At 36.6% G+C, this 19,018-nt stretch overlaps 1 long non-coding RNA gene across 1 annotated transcript; it reads left to right on the forward strand.

Annotated features, from left to right (window-relative positions):
- The first annotated feature begins 9,849 nt into the window (after positions 1-9,849).
- LOC145987105 (uncharacterized) lies at positions 9,850-17,361 on the forward strand. Its single transcript, XR_014441619.1, has 4 exons — positions 9,850-9,939; positions 14,012-14,158; positions 14,610-14,692; positions 17,187-17,361. It is a non-coding gene; the product is annotated as an uncharacterized LOC145987105 (long non-coding RNA).
- Positions 17,362-19,018: the final 1,657 nt, after the last annotated feature.

Raw genomic sequence — 19,018 nt, forward strand, 5'->3', positions numbered from 1 at the left:
AAGCCTTGCTATCATTACTTGTAGCCAGCCCCAGCTACTACTTACAGCTATTTTCTCCCAATAGGATCGTAGGCGAGGTGCCAGAAGTCTGCCAGCGAGGGTGTTCAAAGACAAAACAAACCTAGCACTCTCGATATGAAAGAGGTGCAGAGTAGCCTATAAACATTTTTCCTTCGAGGATTTCGAGGTGGATGAAGTCAATGAGCAATTTTATGTATTTAAAATGAAAATTCGCAAAATATGTATTTACATACGGAAAACTGGAAAATATGTGTTTTTATGTAAAATAAAATTTGCTGTGTTGACATATAAGGCTATAATCAGAATTTTGGCAAAAATGAGGGTCTCTATCTTATCGCAGAAAAAACATTTAATTACCTAAAGTTCCTTTCCCTAGTAATGACTAACCTGTTGCGGATTATTTGAACAATGAACCGGGTGAAGCGCCGCTAAAATGCACCACATAAAACACTTATTGTCAGTGTTATGAATATTCAGCACGGCTCTCTTATGCTGAATTTCTACTGGAAGTGGAACGTAGCTCGAAGCAGAAAAAGGTGTAAATTTGTTTACATAAGCGATTAATCTGTGAGGACTTCCGCATAAAAACCAACCCGAACCTATGCTTCGGGTTAGTCATGAAACAATGTGTCTACCTGTTGAATGTGGCGGATTAATGTTGGTTCATGTGGCAACTAAAAGTAAAGTACTGATGATTCAGGCTACCATTGCAGCAATGGTGACACTCTGATGGTCTGACAGGTACGATTCTAAAGCAATGTTTGAACACTATTGTGTTAGAATATCCAATTGATATAAGCACTATTCCCAAACAGTATCAATACTTGGTAGATTCTATTCTAGAAATATGCTATACCTTGTTATTATCGGACAACCTTCAAATGCCCACTGTAAAAAACATATACAAAATTAAATGTAAGACTATGCACCATAAATGTAAAATGTTGAAGAACCCTCGTGTTCTTTGGAACAGAGTTTGGATAAATGTACATGCAACACACTTATCAACAAAGATACGGTCTGCATGGTATTGTATTGTTCACCAAATCTTGATAACTGGAATTCAACTTCATCGATTCCGATTAGCGGAAAATCCGCTGTGTAAATGGTGTAATGTAGATGAAAGTATAGAACATTTAATCAGTGAGTGTAAAATTAGAAAATCAACGTGGGAATATATCACAGAAATGATTAGTACAATATGCAGAACAAGCCAGAGGCAAATTACGATTGATCACCTTTTGTGTCCAAGTTTTACATATTACCCGAAAATAAAGTTAAATAGTGTACAATGGATATTAGGGAATTATGCTTGGTTTATTACTACCTATAAGAAACAGGATTTTCGTGAGAAATTTGAAATATATATGCATCAAGAATATCAGCATATTTCTTCATATGTTATGCATACTACGTATGCAAATTTTTTAACTTTTATGCATACTATGTAAATATCACCTAAAAAGTTTGTGTTTGTATTCTGAAAATGTAAAAAGGAAATAAAAAGAAAAAAAGTGATTAGCACATCGCGCTACGACGCCAAGGGTCCCGGGTTGGAATCCCACTCGGGCTTGGTTGTTTGTGAATGTCCATTCATTAATTCCATCATTTCATCACTCATCCACACCTTCGCAAATTAGCCAAGAGGTACAAAACGCAAAGTAAAATAAACTAAATCAATCACTAAATCAATCTTAGTTTTCTTCTTGTAGTCAACTCCCCTAACAAAATTTATTTTCCGTAAGGTATGGACAGTTGATTCGAGTCATATTTTACGTGGCGTCACTACTTGAAAAATATGACATTAAGGTATCATTTTCAACGTGTTTTTCCACGTTCAATTACAGGCATGGCTAGCACGACAGTATTACATGTCTAAAACATGTCGCTAAAATAACCACGATGTATCGAATTTTGAGTACTAATTAAGTAAGTTATACATGACTGTTTATGTTATCTCTGGACTAAATCTTCTTATGTAGATGTCACTCTTGTCTGATGCATGTTTTCTAACTAGGAATTTAATCATATGTGATGGTGATTATCTCGAGGATAATAAAAAAAAGTTTTAGAGGGCACTAAAAACTCTCAACTAAGCACCGAAAGATACAAAGTGCAAGTTATTTTAATTGTTATTATTTTCTTGGGCACCATGTGTTGCCTCGGTTGAATATGACCGTGTACATTTTTGATCTAGCATTGCAACATCTGCGCTTACATTAATCAGTGCGATTCATAAAAATCGAAACATATGCAGGAGATTTGTTGTTATTTTAGATATCAAGATTAACTATTTTCCAATTTATTTTGCAATTAGAAAAATATTTAAAAAGGTATGTTAATTTCAAATTTAATTATTGTATGCAGAAGTTGTAAAACCCATGAGGGAAAAATGGCGGATTTCTAGCCCCTGGACGAAAACAGACGTTGCTAGGGAGTATGAAACGGGTATTTCCACCCTTCGAAAAAGGCTAAGCGAGCGTCTCGTGCTCTCGCCCAAGGTAACTTTGCTCTAGCCGACGTGGTTCGCTTATTTGAAAAGCTGTCAACGTAATATTATGTGTGTTTGGGCTCTAATATGGTACAAATATTGTCTATTTTCTTAATGATAAACTAAGGAAGTAATATCCATTTCAAGATAGTTAGTAGGATGTTTTGTATAAAAGAATAGCGACACTAAATCGGATAAGCAATATTTTACGTCTCTTGTCATTTTCGCATTGTTAAACGTAATTGAAAAATATTTTTTTCCGTCATTCCCATCAAAACCCTACCTCTCCTCTGTAATAAATTCTGAAGCTCATGTTTTGAAATTCGAAAAGTCTAGCATAATTCCCTTACAGTAGTTTTTGGTGTGAGAATAAACTTTCTTTAAGTTCCCTAGCAACGTCCGTTTCCATGGTCAACAACAAGCACGGCAAGCTCTAAAGAATTGTTTGTTATTTATACCTCTAAACATTAAGTTGAAACAAGTATGATGTACAAAGTTTCGCATTGATTATACCAATACGTAATTGTATCTGGCTGGACTGAATCTTCTTCTTATGTAGATGTCACCCTTGTTTGAGGCACCTTTTGAAAACCGGGAGTTCACTCATCTGTGTGTGATCTGTAAGAAATATAATGTATCTCGACAATTAAGAATTAAAGGAAACAATGTGTGCAAATGAAATGCCCGTGGCAACGGTTGCTAAGGACGTGAAAAAAGGGAATTTTCACCCTTAGGAAGGGCTATTTGGGCTATTTCTTAATTTTCTCTGCCTTTTGGGACAATTTCATGGGGGTTCGTAATCGGGCGTTTTTCGCCTCCGGGGCTTCCTTCATGGAGAACATTTATGTCAGTGAGTCAGTGGTGGGATTGGGGCTATATATATATTGGATATTCGCATTGTAATTTTGACTGCATGTAGTCTTGATATATATTATTTGAAATTGTAGGGATTGTCTTCCTGAAATCTCTACTTGGGTAGGCAGGAAAATGAATCCTCATGGGAGATATCATATTAAAGTAGTCTGTCATGAAGCATGGTGCATTAGGTAAACAAATAATATTAGCCTGAAATTTATTAATGTCCTTATAAGCATAATATAGTATAAGTAATCTGGATTTATACAGAGCATTCCCTGACATTCGCTACGAGACTCGGCGGCAAGCGGCCCGGCATCAACGCTTGTCTTTCCCGGTTTACCGGTACCGCGACAGTCGCTAGAGTCGGCTATTAACATTACAGTTTTCATATTGTGTACAGTCACGGACACTTCAGGGTTGTAACGACCCTATTGAAGAAGAACTGAAGAAAGCCATCCATGTCTGACCACCAAGCGCCTTGTGACTAGACAACCCAACCAGCATTGCAATTCTGCGGCTTGTATACCAGTCACGGGTATACATCTCTGTAAATTGAGTAGTGATGACAAACAGAAATACGAGATGAAGATTGTCGATCGTAATGGATCATATTCTCGACATGGAATAATCAGTGACGTGCACTGAGGAGTAGCTAGTCTAGCAGAGATAGATCAATCAATCTCACATCTCGAATTATATTCAAATCACAATATTTATTGTCTTGTTAAAGCCACCACAGCTCATGCGCAACACTTTCTTTTCCACGCGCTTCTCGTCCATCAGTGTTCTCCGCGGGCAAAGCTGGCTGGATACCCTAGCTCGCTCTTCTTCCGCCAGACCAGTTTCCAGGTAGAAACGGCTGGCCCAAGGAAAAGGAAGATTTCTCTCTACCTCCCTTGTCCCCTCGCACCCCGCTGCAATGGTTGAAAGCCCAGGCTTTCAGGTCCCCCAGTCTATCTCCTATAGGGCAGATAGGGGATTGGTTGCTTATATTTTTTTTGTAAATCCTCTAAAGAACACAGGGTAAAATTTTCTGCAGTACTTATGTTATCTGTATTTACACAACGTTTTACACGTTGTACAATATGTGTGTATGTATGTATGGGAACGTGTTATGTGCAGACAATAATGTTATGCTTTCTTTCTTTTTTTCTTTTTCAAATATGGAATATATAATGATTAAATTACAAATATATGCTCAGGCTCTCTCTGACTCTCGTTTTAGTAGGGTTTTATTTAAATATACTACTCTTGGTCTCTAACAGTCATAAATACGGATGTATTTATTTGGGCAACAGAACGCGTGTTCATATTGTTGTTGGTTTGGTTTATTTTACTTCGCTTTTCTGCCACATTTGGTTATCGCGAAAATGAGGATTGAGTGATGATATGATGAAATTGGTGAAGGGACCTCATATGAACAATCCAGGCCAGGATTCGAACCCGTGATGAGTGCGCATTCTTGTCCTATGTGTTGCAGTGAATAATGAAATAATTTGGAATGAAAAATGTATCTCAGAACTCAAAAAGTCAAATGAATATCATTGAAGAAACTACAAAAAAGTGTGTTGTGTTTTGTTACCTGTCACCAAATCAACCAAGCGTGGGGGAGTGGTTATCACAGTGCGCTACGACACCAGGAGTTCCGAGTTCGAACACCGACCCGGGCATGGGCGTTCCCTGTGTTCGTCCCTTCATCAATTTCATCGTATCGTCTTCGGAATTAACCAAATGTGACAAAAAAGCGACGCTAAGTAACAAAAATGAAATCAAATCATTGATTGATTGCTCAATTTGGTTTATTTTACTTCGCTTTTCCGCCACCTTTGGTACGACAAAATTGATGAAGGGACACACACAAAGAAGACAAATGGCCAATCCGAGATTCGAACCCAGGATCTCTGGCTTAGAGTCAAATCGAATAGTTTTTTATTTTCGAATGTGGGTGGGGTTTACGTGTACTTTTTTCTAGTACTCATTCATAATTTTGCAATCTTTTCCTGTTATTGACATTCTTCTTTTTTGTAGGAATACTGGCCCTAAAGGGAGGAGGTGTGACCCACACCAACCCCCCTCCCTTGAGCACGCCACTGACTGCTACCCCAAGTGTCGACGACACCGCACGTCACTGGGAATAATACTCGGTCCACGTTGTTTGGGAACGAACCTGACGGACTGGGTTTATATTTTCACTCCTTTCATTACAGTAAATCCCATATTTTACAATTATATTAATGCTTTGAACGAAAATAATACCCAGAAAAATATCGAACACACGTGCACACCATTCTTCTCACACACATGCACGTGAAAATAAACACACAAAAGCTAAGTTTTAACTTCCAAGTGAATGTCCAAATAACAGTAAATGGAGAAGCACGATGTGCGAAACATGGGATTTTTCACAGAAAGAATGCGTCTATTTTTGACATACGTGGTTTCTATTAATAGGCAATGAAACAATTATGAGAGAAATTAAGATGCATTTTCGTCTTCAGGTGTTGAGGAAGGAAACAGACTGACTGGAAAGAAGAAAACATGGTGTTATTGATAGAGTGTTTGGATAGCGTACAGAGATTTCACCAGTGAGATCTAGGTTCGATCCCCACCAAGGACAATTTTTTATATTCTTTTCTATTAGTGAAGAAGTATGTAATATTGTTTTTTAGGCATTTTGACGAAAGGATACACATCAAATTTGTTCGTTTAATCTGTATTTTCATTCTTCTAATAAGTTCTCTATCACAAGGGGATATAGAGATTCTCTATCTAGGCGATAAATATCTTCTCAATGGTTCCGTAGCTACGATACTCCAGTCCCTTCCACCCACTTGTCTTATTTATTTACTTTATTCATATCAACTCACGAAATATCATGAATCTAACGAAAACACACAGATATAGTTAGAACAAGCAACACACCTCGCGTCGAAGGTTCAAGACTCGAGTTCTGGCTTTTTTTGCGAGGGTGATTATTCCTTTTTGTCTTTTTATCATCTTTGTCTAAAAAATATTCCTCATTTTTGAAGTGATAAACCTAGGGAGAGACCAAAGGACTGAAATAACCAAAGTACAGAAAATGCAAGACACATCTGCCTAGGCATGTTATACCTTGGGAATTAGCAATCTGAAAATTAATTTGCGTTTTAGTCGACTACTTGCGAAAGAGTTTCGTGTTGTCTCATTTGGAGTGTTGGTCATAGTGTCGGACTAGCATGCGCGCAACCCGAGTTTGAGCCCAGCGGAATGGAAGTTTTTTTTTTTTTTGTCTAATTTCATCCAATCTTATTTATATAACTGAGGTTTCTGCAAAACCTTTTGAATTGCATGCCACTTCGTATGTTGGTAATCTGAAAGCAGCAAAGATGAAAATTTGATGTTCCGAAGCGACGATGTATTTGTGTATGTGTTGAAAAAACGCAGTTATTTATTAGCGAAAAGCATGCAGCCACGTGATCATTGAGAACGTTTCCTAGTTGTGAGTGCCAATATGTCAGTAGCTACAGTCTGTCAACACACACCAACTTTCACGTTCACCGTAAAATGATTGCCTCTCCAAGTTTCAAAATCATGAGTGCTGTCTAAAGCAATACTTTGATACTTGCGTTTGCATGTTCGAATCTAAAGTAATATGAATTTTTTTTACCCAGCAAATAACATTGAAACCATTAATAACTGTTTGCAATGTGAGATTTGATATAGATCAATATATGGAAAGAATAAAAATAGAGAGTTTCGCTTAAAACAACTTATAAATATATTAAATTATGTGTATATCTGATCTGAAACGTACGATGCACGATCAGAGAGCCTGAATGTTGCATTCAAAACTGCAGAGAACAATGATTGACTAATGAACAGTGAAAGGTTTTTCCATGCTCCAATGGGATTTTATTTATAACTATAAATAAACAAGGGAGAAGGATACAGGTTGGTATGATGAATTGTAAACTAAAAGTTTTAATTGAAGGGACAAAATACGTTCACTGTTAAAAATAGGACATTCAATTTCAGGCACATTACACTAACTTAGGGTTACCAGTTCGCTGGACATGCTGACCTAAAATGTATGACATTAAGTCAAAATGTAGGACACAAAACATTCCCGATAAATAATACATATTTCTATAGAACACGTTAGAAAGTAGTTGAAAAATGCCCGAACCGAGTATTGATAAGTTTGATACGTTGTTTAGGCACAAGTTATTGGAATCCCACTTTAAACTATAGATCCAGTTTTCTTACTGTGCATAAAGTGGACTTAAAAAGAAGAAAAATGGAGGTAGCGTGGTAGGTGATAAGTTTCACGTAAAAAAGACTTTGGGTTCGATTCCCGTTTTATTGCACTATTTTCTTTTTAAATAAATCGAGCAACTAATTATTGCATTTTATTTAATAATTTATTAGAGTAAAGGTTAAATACATTTTTACATCTTTACCATTTTAAATTTTATTTGTAAAAAATATTTTTTTACGATAGTTTTCTCACATTTCTCATCATTTTACGAACATACTCAATAAAATGTTATGCCTGGCGAAAAGTATATATTTCTTTCGAGAAAATGATCCAGAAATACATATAATACTATTCACAAGAAATTATCGTAATTGTTTGGAAAACAAAATTCAATTCAAAATTCAACAATTCGTACAGCAAATAAAATAAGAATGTTCGCAATAAATAAATTGAAATATATAGTCGCTCCAGTTAAGAAAAAAATTGGAGGCAATCAAACGGGAATCGAACCCAGTATCTCCTGCGTGTCAAACTAACACGCTACCACCCCATCACCTGGTCTTCTGTCAATCGGACAATATAATCGTCTTGTGAGTAACGCTTGCGAAGTTTCTAATCTTTGAAGCTCTTGTAATTTTTGTTGTGTATCACGGAGTTATGTTTACTGCAACATTTGAGCACACAATCCAAACATACGTAAATTTTATACACAGAAAACATGGTTTGAAATATTTTGACCATTTGAAATTCATGAAAAATGCTAAATTTGGCTTGGGAAAACCTTTCTCTTGGTTTCTATGCGACTAGAGTCTCAAGCTCTGCACATAATTACGGAGCATGCGCTCTGTCAAGGACTAGAAGGAACCTCGCAAAAGTTACCGAAGCTTCTCTGCGGTGCTGACAGTTTGCCCGGAGTCACGTGGTATCCGTTTTTCAGTCGACATGACCTTGTGCCTGCAGAACCAGCACACTGAAGTGAGCGAAGGTATTTTATGTGATTTGTAAGCTGGAACAAAACTTGCCACGCGTTACAACAGACAGAGGTTTGCCTTCATCTGTGGGACAGACAAACCCCACTACGTATACAGACAGAGTATAATGTAATAAAAAAGGAAATTATTTCTCCGCCTATGCATACTGACAATTTTATTACCTTTTTTTGGAGTTATTTGACCATAGAAACGGATTATATTATTGAAGTCGTATCTCATGTGATGGCTTGGTTCAGTATGCTGATCAGGTTTTCTGACAAAATCAGGACGAGCTACCCAAGAACAGTAATTTTCTATCTTTTATATCTGCTTCCTTCCTCATCCGGTATAAGGCAGACGAGAACATACAACAAATATGTAACTATTGCTAATTTGGTAACTTGTCTTGCAATTGAATTTCTGTCATGAACAGCTGCAAAGAAACAAAGGCTTTCCTTTTTAAAGATTACACTGAATAATTGTTATTTGATTAGGAAACTAAAAATGACTTCAGTATCTCCATGCAGTACACAAGAGATTCTAAAAAACAAACTAAAACATACTACTGTTCGTTTCAACGTATTATTTCAACAAAGAAGACACAAAATAAAGGGCATGCTCAAGAAAAAATATGTTTCTGTGATTATCAAGTGCATTACGTGGTTAACATCAAGTTTGGATCTGCCAGTTATCCAAATGTTATTAATTTTGAAAATAGTATTTCAGTTAGTGTAATGTGCCTGAAATTGAATGTCCTATTTTTAACAGTGAACATGTTTTGTTTCTTCAATTAAAACTTTTAGTTTACAATTTAGTTCATCATACCAACCTGTGTCCTTCTCCCTTGTTTATTTATAGTTATAAATAAAATCCCATTGGAGCATGGAAAAACCTTTCACTATTCATTAGTCAATCATTGTTCTCTGCAGTTTTCAATGCAATATTCAGGCTCTCTGATCGTGCATCGTACGTTTCAGATCAGATATACACATAATTTAATATATTTATAAGTTGTTTTAAGCGAAACTCTCTATTTTTATTCTTTCTATATATTGATCCATATCAAATATCACATTGCAAACAGTTATTAATGGTTTCAATGTTATTTGCTGGGTAAAAAAAATTCGTATTACTTTAAAAGTTTTATGTTAAAAGCCCAACTTAGATTATCATTGTACAGAACATTTACATTGATGGCTTACGACAATACAACGGTACAACAATGCCCACGTGATAATCGTTTCCGTAGAGCTTATATTACAAAACTTGCAAAGAAAAATGTTGCTGTGTTTGAATATTTGCAGAATTCTTTGGCTTTTTACAATTGTGAAAGCCAAAATTTAATCAACAAGAAAACGAAAGTACGTATGGCTTGTATTATAATTAAATGCATAATGTGTACTCATGCAAACAAAGAATTAATGATCAGTGAACACAAGAAGTACCAAAATTTGCGGATTGTAGGTTATAATTTGAAATGTAAATATGTGTTCGTGGACAAATAACACTAGCCAATAAATTCATTTTTTTTCTGTAGAAGTTACAGTGATAGCAATTCCAACCCACTGAATCGAAAAATCAGGTCAAAAAATGTGTGTCACGTCACACTTACATAGGAAAAACATAAAGTCAAATTCAATGTTTATTTGAAAACTTCGCAATCCACCTGGATATATCCTGTCCTGTTACACTGTTACGAGCTTCAATGAGAACGGAAGTTCAGAGTTTCTCTCCAATTGATGTCAATTCCCCAAGTCTTAGGATTAATTAATATAATTATGAAACACTCTGACACAATCTCATTCTCATGAAAAGTAACACGCAACTTCACTAAAGTTATCCGACAGGGCAATCTGATGTCTAAATCAGCTGACAACAGAAACCGCCGCGTTTGTGTAAATGGATCATAAGCCACCATGAACTTAGAAAATATTTTACGACTTTCACCGATGGCGTTTCCTAAGACCACCACATGTCATGTGTCTCAAAGTTTGGCGGCAAGTTAGACGTTCGGCTGTGCATAAAACAACCCATCATTTACGTTGATCTACAAAACGCGACCACTTTTGCGACCGTACCGTTGGAACCAAAAAACGTTTGCATAAAAGGTGTTTCAAAGTTATTATATCAAGACGTTTAGTAATCTTACAATTTCATTGTTGTTGCGACAATATATACTAGTGGGATCTGCTTTGATTACACTAGGGAACAGCCATTTTGTTTCCTGTTAGCGAATAGGTGTTCTCAACTAATTTCGGTATGCTGATTTCGGATTTGCTACTCATTTTTCTCCACCATGTACAATTTTGTAGATACGCGCGACGTCAAATTTAGTATAATATGGATAATGTATGCACTGCTGAATTCCGCTTTTCTTGTAATTTGGCAACATTGCAAACTTTTTGCGTGCCAAATCATCATATGTACCTTCATTTGTGTCGTATGTGTTGGTATGTGAGGGTTATTGTAAGCCTGTTTGCTACAATATAATACATTATTATATATCGTAATAAATAAGCATACAGTTTACAGCGTTTGATTTTATATATATAATTGTCATGGAAGATATGTCAATTTTTAAATAATTAATTAATATTACTAAACATATATAAACAAATTAATTTGCTACATTTATAAACTAGCAAATTATTTCCTTTAAATACTTGTTCAAAATTTCAAAATATAAAGAAATGAGACGTTGGGTGAAATGTTTTTAATAAATGTTAGATTTTATTTAATTATTGCTTTTTATTAATAATGAAAATTTAAATTTCATACTTTTATTGTGTTATGTTTCTACAATGCTGTAAATCTGTTGATGGTTAATGGAAAGGAAATATTTCCTTATCAGAGCTGTATCTAGATATTTCAGGGCCCAGGACCAGAATAGATTTTTGCACTCCCTGCACTGGATTTTCATCCCCCCCTCCTAGATGTAGCGGGCATAATTAGACGTTGAATAAATATTATGTACCTGCTCTTTTCTGTTGAATGCGACGAGAAGAAAACCTAACATTCAAGAAATGTGGCTAATAAACGGGCAGTCGGTTGTGCATTCCACATCATCTTAATTCAAGAAGTATGTGGTATTGTTCAAATCTGCAAATTCGATTGCAAATTAAAGATAACTAGGTGGAGGGACAAAAAATAAGAGACTTTAAGAAGACATTAGTTTCCTATTAACATGTATAGCCGGGACGGCCTAGGATCCGGCGTGGAGACCACCTTTATGACAGTGAATCTCTGTTGCCGTGTTTACCTACTTGCGGTCAAACAACCAATTAGGTCTATTGCATAGACAAGAAACGGCAATAATAAAATATCTCCTACCCGAATTGATACGACGGCCGGATACTAAGTGCTATGTTTTATTTCCGACGAAAGGAGGTGAGAAATGAAGGAGAAATAACAGGTCGGTATAATTTCAGTGTTCCAGAGGCCTAGGGTGACAACCCCCTTCGTAACAACGGCACCATTGTTTACTAGTCCAATTTGATAAAATTTTAAAATCTTATCTATGACTATAGAAGTACGTTTTAACCCCATGCTGTTGCCATTTCTAAAGAGAGAGGAGAGAGAGAGAGAGAGAGAGAGAACAAGAGATGTATGCAACATTCATACACTGACAGATATTATTATTTGTTCTTCCTTCTTCGTATCTTTGTTTTCTTCTCGGAAAATTTTGATGGAGGGAAAATTTTAATAGAAGAAGATCGTTGCCTCGTTACCCCTCTGCCTGGGAATTCGTATCCTGGACGTTACCGCCAATGTTATGGTAGTATTGTAGCTGGACGTACAATTGTAGTGTTACAATATTATGGACCAAAGTAACGCGAAACAATTCAACTCCCTGACCCGACAATCAACAATACAGTCCCATACAGAGAATGGCTGTTCCACGGCGTACAGCTTGGTGCTTACTGCTTACATTCAATTCTACAAAACAAAAAAAATTAATAATACAGTATTGCCAAATTAACAATCTTTTCAATTTTCTTATAACAGCACCACTGAAGAGATATTATTTGATTTGATTTATAATAAAGATAATCTATGTTTACAAAATAATATATTTATAAATTAAATTACAAGTACGTATTAGGAATGATTCCTATTATGAAGAACATGTCTGAATGTGAATTAACCGAAAAAAGTACATTTTCTATATATAAAAGATAGTGTTAGATAGAAAATATATAGGTAGGTTACTTTCTGGCACGATAAATTTCAAATCTTTTATTTCATCTGGAAATTAATTTAGTAACATTGCCAGATATCGGCGCACCTAGTACTGGACTCTGACACGACCAATGTTGCCAGTACAATTCGTGTTTTTTTATGAATAATCAATCCCACAAATCGCTTGAAATGCACAGAATTGCTCCCACATCCCCTAATATGCTTTCATTGCACGGTACTACATGCACGGGGAACATTACCTTTTTTTAACTTTCTACGCATAGAATGCATAAAAATGTATCGTTCTTTTATCAATTCGATAAAGACCCATTGAGACCATCGACACACATAAACCATTATTGCAAGCGACTCCATATCTGTCTTTTATTCATGTTCTTCTATCCTTCGTACAATATTTTGTTACACCTTACAAGCATTTATTCCATACTGAACGTTCATGCACATAATTATTTTCGTGTTTAATATTTATAGAATATCCACATAGACAAATTAATAACTAATACAAGGTTCATGTCTCTATCGTTTTTTTGTACAAAAGTTGAGAACATTCAATATCTCTGTTCCGTGACTTTTGGAATACCCTGTATATCTCGGAAATTTGACGTGGTACACAAATTTTGAGACATTCTCTGAATTCCTCGCACAGAAGTTAGTAAAGAACACGTGATTTCATCCAGGATACAGAAAAAAGTTTAAATTTATTCCCTCGTGTTATCTGAAGACAATTCTTAGAAGACAACAATACTTGTGTGCTAAACGTTTCCATAGATATTATCTAATTTAAACGCTAATTGAATCTGAGTTGTTAAATGAGATTGAAAGAACAAAAGGTAAATAGAGCTTGATATAAATAGTATATGTTTGTATTTTACTCTCTCCAGTGCTCGATGTGAAAATTACTAGCTGAGGTTATACTTGTTAGGGGAAGGGGAAGATGTTTGCATGAGGAACATGGAGACAATGTAGGAGGTGGGGATGCCTATGTAGATTATCCCAACTGGGGGATGTTTTACGAACATTTTCATAACTGAGTGAATAGCGCTCTGTGCTAACCACTCCGCCGCGGAAGTCATCTTCAATTCTTACTTTCGAAAATTTTAAAATTACATTTAGATATCTCCTGCAAATGTCAAGAATCTAAAATTTCACATTTTATACATTTTAGACGGCTATTATTATTGGAAAGAAATAAAATGATTTAATTTCTACACAAACTTACATTTTATTTCTCAGGCTATGACACCTTCAACAAGCCATGTGTCCTGGATGATGGAGCTAAGTTCAACTTCCTAGCCATGCTGTGACGTCATAGAAGCCAACAACATGGGGAAAGGCATCGAAGATATATCACCTGCCAAGAGGAGTGCCTGTTAGTAGAAGGTAAGCTTTCAAGATTTACACATTGATTGGGTTTTATCTTACTTCACTTTCTGCCACTTTTGGCTAATCGCGAAGATGAGTTATGATGTGATGAAATTGATGAAGCGACACTCACAAAGAAGAATGCTCGCTTGCATAACCAAGGATGTAAAAATACCTCGTCAGCAAAAATGGTGGTCTAGCAACGAGACTAAGCACTAGAAAGATAGATGATAGCAGCACACAGAGATTTGTTGAATCTTTTGAAATTGAACACAGCTTACTTTCTACTTCGTTGAATACAGTTTATTTTTACCAGCCTGACACTGGAATGACCGTGCACCACACCTTGCGCCAAAAACTGTAGTGAACCAGATGGGCCATTGATAATTTCTGGTTGCATTTAGGTTCAACTGAGAATACATAACGTTATAGCACTTGGTTCATCTGCGTCTTACTTTGTCCTTCTCAGAGGCAACAGAGTGACACAGGCACGACAGCGACAGTCAGACACCAAGTGCTGCCTCCTGGGAGCAGAAAACTCACACGGGGCTGGTGAATACCATATTCCATGTTCTCTCTATCTCTCTTTGATAGCATGATAGCAGTTTCGGATCAAAATGTATTCATGTATTTAATGCGCTCCCGTATTTATTTCTAGTGTTTGTATTTGCTCCAGTTGTTGATTTTACAGCATGCTTAGTATGAATATGTTCAATCTCTTTGTAAAATACAGCATTCTAGAGGCATATTAACTTATGAACATCATAGGCATGCGCAGTCTAATTTATATGGGGGTGCATTAAAGAGAGTTTCAATTGCCTATCTGTCGAAACTTTATGTATTTTTTCACAGAAACTGATAGGCATATGAAGGTTAAATTTTAACATTATAGTTTGAGTATTCGTTACTATATAAACACAGATTTTCCCATCATTGTGATGGAATTTATATTATTTAAATAATGAAAGTAAACAATTGAAAGACAACATTGGTGCATACTAACCAGGCTATATTTATACAATTAATATCGGCTGAATCACTATCATTAGATAAATCTGTAGGTTCAGATTTTTCACGTTTTCTAGCACTCGTGGCTTCATAAAATATAATATTGTACCTGGTGACTTAATAGTTAATAAGGTCCAACTTTCAGATCTCTCAAATCAAAATCTGAACATTTATATTTCTTATATATTTTAGTCATTGGATCTCCTTTAAGCGAATTTATTATTATTATTATTTATTTTGTGTGTGATCCCCAAATTTACATTTCCCAATTTCAAGCGACATGGTCTTTCATATGTGAGAAAGTATTTCGCAATTTATAGTAAACAATGTCACATTGTTTTGGGGAGAAAGAGAAAAGAAAAATACCTGTAAATGCCAAAAAGAAATAATTTTTCTGTTGATGTTCTTCACAGTAGTGAAGGAAAGGGGGAGGGTTACACCTGGGCACCCCCTAATGTATCCTCGAAAATAAAAAATGTAGAAACATTGGTTTAGAATTCCGTCCAGAGCATCTTAGCGTGGTTTGTTTTCACTGTTGTCCAGATATTTGCGATTATATCGTGCCACTGAAAGCTTATTTTCTATCACTCACATATATCTAGACAGTAGAGGAACTAAAAAAACCAATATACGTTTGAGGGCTTTAGAAGGAATTCTGAACAGATGCATTTTTTCAGAATATGAAATATATCGCGGGCTAAAGATCTAGGACTATGTAATACGTCAAGTATTTCACACTTTGCTAGATCAGATTATTGTTCGATTTGTTTTCGTTTTTGTTTTAAGTCTACTTTATGCACAGATAGGCTAATCGAGACTGGACCTACAGTCTAAAGTGGAATCGGAACTACTATGTCCTTCCAGCCGGTATCGAACCTGGGACCCCTTAATTACAAGGCGAGTTATAATCTCCCTTTGACCCAACGTTCATACAACAAGTAATGAAATGCTGTAAAATATAGTAGTGACTACTAAATGAAGCATAGCTCCCAAATGGTCATGCCATACCCCCAAATTTCTGGGAACGCCACTTACCGTCTCTTTGCAATGCCTTAACTGAGGCTTGAGCAACTCGCTTGCCCTTGTGGAGAAAGTGAGCGCTCCGTGCAATGTGAACATAACGCCTGCAACTTAAGGCCAGCCAGCGGCAGAGCAGGAGAGTGAAAGCAGTTTGAATTGAGTGAAAAATAGTGTGGGAGAAGGTGCTCTCATTTTCATGGAACCACCCACTGTTCCTTCTGCCATGATAACAATGCCACGCTGCACTGTTCCTCATGAATCAAATGACGAGGGTTTTCCCACTACACGATTAAGTCTCTTGCCTCGCTCATCACCTTCTCCCCTTTCCTCCTCAAGTGCTACAGTACCGCAGCTCGCTCTTCAATCAACACATGTGCACGAGAGCTCTCTTCCACAAACACGGTGGGTTCCCCAGGACTGCTTTAGCTAATATAAGTAGAGGTGTTATACGTATATACGTTAATATCTAGAATGTGAGATTAATATTGGTGAACTTCTTGCATTCTGTTTGCATTTTTCCTAATTTTCGTCGTATTTCTGTCACTTTGGCTAATCACTGCGATGAGAACGTGTGGTGATTAGCTAAAATTGGTGAAGAATTGCATCCATGACCACCCCTGGACTCGAACCAGGAAACTTTGATGGTGTGATCTAAGTCGACCACGTAATGCGCTCGCCACAGAGTCGACAGGAACATATTTCTGTATCAAGATAGATATGAATGAAGAATGTTCCAAACATAGTTGAGTTGGTGTTTTAAGTCCACTTTATACACAGTAAAGCTAATCGGGACTGGACCTACGGTTTCAAGTAGGATCCGAACCACTGTGCCATGTACCTCCACCAGGTATCGAACCCGGGACCCTTGTCCAAACATAGTTTGCGTAAGAGTGAAGATTTTCACAAAGCTTTAAATGACCTTGAATAATTCATTTATAAAAGTTCAGTTTTTACATTAAGGATATACAAGGCAGATTAATTAGATCGCTGCTGGAATTTTTCTTGTACTTTTTTCTAGTGGCGAATTATCAGAGGATACAAGGTAAGACATGTTTATGATAAATGCTACTTGTTAACTGTTTACACCCGAAGGCCAGCGAAGAAGTGCGTGTCAATGACGACTGTAGCGCCAAGATTTCTCAACAGGAAGACGAACAACGCAAGCAATGTATATTCTGTACTGTACGGACACGCAAACCCGCCTCCTGAAGTGATTATTATACAAAATACAGGAAATAGCTAATTTACGTTGTTTTTCAATCTCACAAACAGGACTAAAATAGATGTTATTTTTTGTTACAGTTTCCACAAAAGAAAATCGTTCGTTGCCTAAGAAATCCCTCCCTCGATAAAAGGCCAGTTTCGGGGCCAGATGAAACACTGGGGTTCATTTCTTAAGGGTTGACTCACGGGTAGGGGAAGGAGGAGGGTTTCAGAGGGGGAGAACTAGCACTGCGGAGCTGTGAATAGTCATTGGGGGATGCAACCCAGGCCGGGAGGGACGTAGGCACCAGCGGGTTGCTGAAAAAGCAGTCGTTGGTGAAAACTCCATACTTCCACCCTTTGTCGAGCCCTGTCTGAATGGGCTCCTCGGAGCTCCTGGTCTCGGTATCGGGGTGGTGTGATGGCGTACAGGAGGCGTGGGTGAATACTCGCCTCTGTCGGTGTTCGTGAGAGGCGGGGGAGGCCGTTCCTTTTCCCTCCTTAGTTGTGTAGGAGAAGGGTTGCAGGGGATGTAGTGGTTGCATGGAAACTCGCACGACTAGCTCCTCTACACTCCTCACCGCTCGGTCCTCTGTCGCTTGGAAGCAGTTCGATCTCATTTCCATTTTTTCCAGATTTTTTCCAGTTCTTCCAGTGACTCATGTTCCACAAGCAGAGCAGCCAGTTAAAGTAGACAGCATTTTTTGACTACACTGCATTCTGGTTATTCAACATCCCCTTCTTACTTCCTCAGGCTAATCGCAACAGCAAAATGAATGACAAAATATAAGGGACAAACGCAATGACTCTTTCATATCATTTCAGCTGTTAATGCTTGTAAATATTTTTTGGGACACCCTATAGCACATGCGTTCTTTCGAACATCAGACAGTATTGATACAAACTCTATTTCACTTTTCCTACCACAGTTTAGATATCATTTTTTTCGAAAGCACAGACAAACACAAACTATAAATACCTGCTCAAAATGAAAATATCCATATTTTAGACCAAAACTTCATTTAGCACTGTATATTCTATGTTATCTCACATCTCAAATAACTACAGACTTCGTAGCTACTAATATCACACAACTTACCTTAGTCATAAAGATCTCTCTCACCACATTCCCTTATATTAATTTCTTGTACTGTCACCATAATCTGGGAATGTGCTCGTAGGCACAGCTTCTCTTCATGCTTTGTTCCCCTTTCTTATGATTAGGAAATTATGGCATGCTGACCCAAGATGTAGGACTATAAGTCAAAATGTACGACACAAATCACTCTAACTAAATAATACATTTCTAGAACATGTTAGCAACTAATGTAAAACTGACACATTCTTAGCTTTGAAATATTTTGATTTTTTTAATGATTTCTTAAATACAAAATTTTCCAAACTTCTAATCAATACTAAAAAATACATTCTCACTACACTTGTTATCAGTCGCACTTCTTAGAGGAACCAATTTTTCTCAAAATTTCAGGTTTAATCAAAATATACATGTACAACTCCGAATAGCCAATCTCTTTGAAATTATACTGAATCAGTACCAAACCTTTTACAGACTCTATGAGAAATTTATTTCTCTCTTCAGTTCATTCTTCTGACATTAATGAAAATAGTCATCCAACATTTGCATTA

Source organism: Lepisma saccharinum, chromosome 4 (assembly GCF_977018435.1).
Source record: "Lepisma saccharinum chromosome 4, izLepSacc3.1, whole genome shotgun sequence".
NCBI lineage: Eukaryota > Metazoa > Arthropoda > Insecta > Zygentoma > Lepismatidae > Lepisma > Lepisma saccharinum.